Here is a 6530-nt window from a genome sequence, read left to right on the forward strand (position 1 = left end):
TTAAATTCATTATACGAATGAAAAACTGTTTTTTCATAGTATAACTTTTTAACGTGATCTATGCACTTGTTAGTTTTTGATATCCATTTCATTGAAATCTCTGTTTGGAAATCAATACCTTTTCAATTCACTAATATATTCTTGCATACCTTTTATTTTTATTCTGTCATTGTTCAAATCGCATTCAATTTTTTTTTTTTTTTTCTGTTATTATTTTCATATTTACACAAGTGATTTTTTCAAAGTTATTTTCTTTAAGAAGTATTTATATTAATTTCAAAATACACTTTCTCTGTTCCTCAAACATGCTTTTCATTAGTAATTGGTCTGATGTATATAGTGTAAATAGTTTCTTACTTCCTTACTAATAATAATAATAATACTAAATTATTATAATAAAAATAATTATAAATACTATATATGATTTGATTTTCTTTGAGTAACAAAATAAGCGTACGTTAACTTCAGCGTTCGTTTTGATATTGTTATGATAAGTATGTATATATATATATATATATATATATATATATATATATATATATATATATATATATATATATATATATATATATATATATATATGTATATATATATATATATATATATATATATATATATATATATATATATATATATATATATATATATATATGTATATATATATATATATATATATATATATATATATATATATATATATATATATATATATATATATATATATATATATATATATATATATATATATATATATATATATATATATATATATATATATATATATGGTCCCTGCCAATTGGCAATTTTTTCGGAATTGAATCTAAAAAAAAAAGGTCTTGATTTGTGAATGGAATTGAATCACGAATCAAATCAGCCTTTTGAGGAAATTTAAAATTAACAATTTGTTTTTTAAAGAAAAAAAACAACTTATTAGAACAAATTCTTTTTAGTGTTTTTTACCTGGCTTAAACAATTGGTGTTTGTTTAAAAAAGTATTTGCGTATATGAGAGATGATAAAAAAAAAAAACACTTAGCGATGGATATCAATGAAAACGAACACGCAAACAAATAATAAAATCATTCAAAAAACTTAAATCCTCTTTTTCAAAGTCAAGCATCACTTGATATGCAAATCGAATCAAAGCAATTTTCAGAGTCACAATACACACATACAAATATATATTTTCTTTGCGAATTCAACAAACTTTAAAATACACAATAAATCTGATATTAAAAAAAGATAATTTTGTTTCTAAGATACTTCTCATGATCATTGTGTATTAATGGTATAGCAACATCCCAGCTAACACATGCTTAATTGGCCCAACGTTGGGTTAACGTTGGATTGGATGACTAACGTTGGCCCAACGTAGTGCCAACGCAATGTAGACGCAATGTAACTCGACGTAGATTTTCATCACATTGGCTCTACGTTGGGCCAACTTACTTTGAAAAACCTACGCTTGCGGCTTATCGAGCTATTCACGCAAAGCATTTATATATAGCATTACAATCTCCATTTTAAAATAGTTTGCTTTTTATAATGGCATCGTTGTAAATTAATAGAAAAAGTAAAGTAATTTTTGAGTGTTCTGCAAAGATATTAGAGCGTTGCGTGCAAGGAATTGTGCAGCTACACTTACAAAGGATTCAATACAATATCTATAATAATATTAGTTTCGTCATAAATCTTAAATCTTAAACCAAGATTTCTGTTGTTTTTATCAAAAAATTTATTGTTAATTTTAGATAATATTATGATCTATTTAGACTAAGTTTTAGTATATTGTATTTATATATATATATATATATATATATACACACACATAGGTATATATGTATATTATAGCATATATTATTATGTAGGTATATTATATACTATAATATATATGTATATATATATATATATATATATATATATATATATATATATATATATATATATATATATATATTTATATATATATATATATATATATATATATATATATTTATATATATTTATATAGTATATATTACTGTTACCCGCAGTATCAGGAATTTGCTAAATGCAATTATTTATATTTATTATTTGCTATTTATATTTTTTTTATAATATTATTTGCCAAATAATATTATATATATATATAGCAAATAATGTTATAACCATTAGCATTTAGCTAATTCCTGATACTGCGGGTAAAAGGAATATATACTATATAGCTCTAGTTTATGTATTGAGCACTCTTTAAAATATACATAATTATACATGATAATATAAAGATACTATCTTTAATATTTACATATATAGACTTGCGTATATATATGTATATATATATATATATATATATATATATGTATATATATATGTATATATATATATATATATATATATATATATATATATATATATATATATATATATATATATATATATATATATATATATATATATATATATATATATATATATATATATATATGTATATATATCGTATATATATATATATATATATATATATATATATATATATATATATATATATATATATATATCGTCGCTGCAAAACAAGACTCATTCAAAGTTTTTAACGTTTGTTATATTTACTTTTAGTTAGTAATGTGAGTGAATAACAGAATAGCAATTTGCCTATGCGAAGAATGTCACCTGGTTTATTAACATTAATATGTCTCGACGTAAATAACGTATTTTTTGCTTTTAAATTTTAAATATTACATATTTTTTAGTAGTCATTATTACACTGTAGAGTATAAAAAAAGCCTCCAAAAATTACTAGATCCAGGCCTATAAAAGTATTAATCCATCGCTGCGCTCCTCAGATGTTGCTGTGGTATTAACTGACAATATATTTTTGCCATTGCATACCATCTTTATAACATCTTTAGCAGGTGCTACTTGAAAGAGCTTCAGTGTACTTTTAATAAAATATTTTATCTGATCTTATGGGTTTATTTTTAAACTTTTCAGGTTATTTATCTTGTTTTGATTGATGGACGAGTTGTTGAAGAAACAGTGAGCAACATTTTCTGTTAATTGATGGCTACAGAAGTGGATCAACAAAGTAAACAGTGAAGGTCGAGGAGGAAAACGCAAGGGATGAAAAACATGAATCTATTGTTTATGGTTAGTGATCAATAAATATTAAACATGATAATAGTTATGTTGTATAGGGCCATTCAGTTATAACATAAAACAATTTACTTATACACATGTAAGTTTTAACTTATACTTAAGTTATAACTGAATGTAACCCTATTTAAGGTTTTAACTTTTAGGAAACCCAAGTTGGCTTTACGAAAAATAGATAAAATTTGGTTTAAATGTAAATAGAATGTAATTGGTTTCATTTGTTGTCTTTTTAATGATTGCCCAACAAATTACTTTTAAACTGTAGTTAATCTATTTTTTAGGGCTACTAAAGTTTTTGAAATGTTTTAACACAAAGTTATTTAATAATATTTAAATGTATTTTTTTTACGACAAGGTGCAAAAGATGTTTCAAAAGCGGAAGTAAACGATTAAATGAAGTCGTGGGTTCGTAAATTGTACGACCGAAAAAAGTCAGATGGTGCGAAGATTGATTATGCATGCCACTCGGAACTTTGGGACAAAGGCAGTGATGCAAATGGCGAAGATAATGTCTAGATTATTGTATAACAGTTTTAATATTATCTGATATACATTTCATTTTATTGAATATGTTTTGTTTTTCACCTTGAAAATAAATTTAGCTTGAATGAAATAACAAACACATTTCAGTTTGCATTTGATTAAAACAATTTAAATAGCTTTAATCATACGTCGATTGCAATTGCAATCTTTTTAATACATTAAAAATAAACAAATTTAAGAAATTTTATGTTAACAATGACCTAACTAACTGCGTGCTAGTTACAAGTAGCGTTTATAATTCACTGAACCTAATAAAATATATCGTCGGATAAATGCTGACTAAACTGCATTGGGCCAATGTAATCGGGCCAATGTATGCCCGGCGGCCATCAAGGAATCGGCCCAACGCTGGATGCCAACGTTGGGCCAACGTTACAAGAAGCATTGGGCCAATGTTGGCCCAACGCTGGTGTGTTAGCTGGGATAATACTGATAAATAGGAGCGAAAATATACTTTTTCGTCAACTAAATTGATTGAAGCTACATTCTACATGCTACAACCTACATTGTTCCTCATGGTCTTTTACAAGACAAGTTTTAAGTAAAGCTGAATCTAAAGAATATTCAAAAAATACTTGCTGCTATATTTTTGATAAACAACTAGAGTTTTATTTAATGTATTAACCAGAATATTTGAAAATTCATCTTTTTATTGAACAGAAAACAAACAAAATCATTAGCTTGTAAATTTATAGTTAACTTCTCTCATTATGCGCATTGCAGACAGAGGATCGTCTTATGTCAATGTAGTAGAGGTGATATCAATAAAATTTAGATCAGAATCTGATGGATTTGTTTCATGATCAAACGACTCTATAGCAGCAACTCTAAGATGTTTATTTATCCTTGCACGAAAGTGACGCCTATGACTTTGCTCACTATATACTTCGTTGCTCATTTCTTTTATGTGTTAAACAAAAAACTTAATAAAATTATTAAGATATAGGTAACTTCATTGTGCTTCTGTTTTTAGCTTAAGACTGCAACAAAAAACTAAATATACCAATTGCTGTGCTGATTAAAGCCAAGGGTGCGCAATAAAAAATAAACGTGGGTCCAATATGGGCAATCCATCAATTATCAAAATGGTATTGTTTGATAGGCGGCCCATATAGGTCCCATGTCAAATCTTTAACGCAATCCCATGCCCTTATCGGCCCATACAAATCTTGTTAAACACACATAGGGCACTTATAAGAGTTTTGGCTAGGATATTACACACTATAATAAACGAAAGGGAGAGAATTTTTGAAAAAGCTCTTTTAAAATTTCTAAATACATTAAAATGCATTAAAAATTTCTGAAAACATGATTACACAGTTAAAAGTTTTTGGAGCATGTCATGATAGAGATACTTAAGTCAATAATGTGCTTAGCAGTTAGTTAAAATTGCGCATTAAGGAGGCAACTTTCTTTCTTCTATAAAAAGATTTATACATGCAAACTTGACTTTTTTTTTAAAGCTAACAGGGCATGAGCCCTAATAAGCTGCAGATACGGAAAAAAAAAAACACTATTATAAACTTATTTAAAAAAAATAATCCCCGTTCCAGATTTATTTGTTAAATAGAAATTTGTAGATGTTATGAAGTATAAAACATTTATCTTTAACTCAAAGCAAAGTTTTTTATATATATGTATTTTTTAAAATTATTGAAATAAAGCGAAGTTTGAAGCAAAAATGGTCGGTGTCGAATTGACTTACCATGACCAGAATTATATGGGTCATGGTAAGTCCGTTGTTCTACATATTTAAGTCATCTCAATTTTTTTTTAACTTTTTATACAGAGAGTAATTAACTCGTTTCAACCAGGTGTTCTAAATACTATTCAGATTGATATTAATATTCAATCTTTTGATAAATAGCAACATATACCAAAACAGTGAGTGTTTTTTAATATTATTATTTTTTTATTATTTTATTTTTAGGCGCCCCAAGAAGTCCTTCTGGTATTATCACAGAGCACCGCGGATGAGCATTTAATATGAAATTCACGCCTCCTTCCTAATAGAAGTCGCAAAACTTGCGTAGAGGTGAGGTTTGAACTACGGATCTATTGATTTTAAGGCAATTGCGCAACCACTGCGCCACATCTGCTTTATTATTTTTAACAGAACTTTTTTTTATATTTTTAAATGTAAACAATGAGTATAGTTTTTCTATTTTTATATGGTTATTTTTTATCTCTTACTTGAAAGTATTAAAGTAAGAAATAATTATAGAAATGGTCGGTGTTGAAATAGATTCCCATGACCCGTGTTAAACGGATCATAACAGCCCCAGGAAAAAAAGCTCTATAGAATTTCTATAACCTTTAGAAACAAATGGCCTCTAGAAATTCTAAAAAATTTTTATAAAATTTTAAAAGAATGTCTTTTAATTTCCTTAGAGATTACTATTAAACTTCTTTTTTTTTATAGTTAAAAGGTAAAAAAAAAGTTCTGTAGCAATTTCTATAGAAATTGACAGAGATTCTATAGAAATTTTATAACATTCTATAGAATTTTTATAGGCTATATGTTTCAAAAGTATATAGAAATTCCATAGAACTTTCTTTCCTGGGGCTAGTGTAAATTATCCGTAGTCACTACGAAATTTCCAGGAAACTTTAGACTTTTTTTAGATATTTGCGATTATACCCCTCCACTTCAAAACCCTTGTCGTTGGCGTGAACATTAACTTACGAATCTCTCCATAATCGATAAATAAAAAATCGCCTCTAATTACATCCAAATCAAAAAAAAAAATCTATTCATTAAAAAATGCATTTTGAGACAAACTATTTTAAAACATAAACAACCTCTTATAGCAAAATACCAACATTTTGTAAAAGTCTCAAAATTTTTAACAAAAT

The 6530-nt window shown here is 26.1% G+C and overlaps 1 long non-coding RNA gene across 1 annotated transcript; it reads left to right on the plus strand.

Annotated features, from left to right (window-relative positions):
• Positions 1 to 2975: 2975 nt before the first annotated feature.
• On the plus strand, positions 2976 to 3699 carry LOC136090169 (uncharacterized). The gene is made up of 2 exons (XR_010643223.1): positions 2976 to 3125; positions 3487 to 3699. It is a non-coding gene; the product is annotated as an uncharacterized LOC136090169 (long non-coding RNA).
• Positions 3700 to 6530: the final 2831 nt, after the last annotated feature.

This window comes from Hydra vulgaris, chromosome 13, assembly GCF_038396675.1.
Source record: "Hydra vulgaris chromosome 13, alternate assembly HydraT2T_AEP".
Classification (NCBI taxonomy): Eukaryota; Metazoa; Cnidaria; class Hydrozoa; order Anthoathecata; family Hydridae; genus Hydra; species Hydra vulgaris.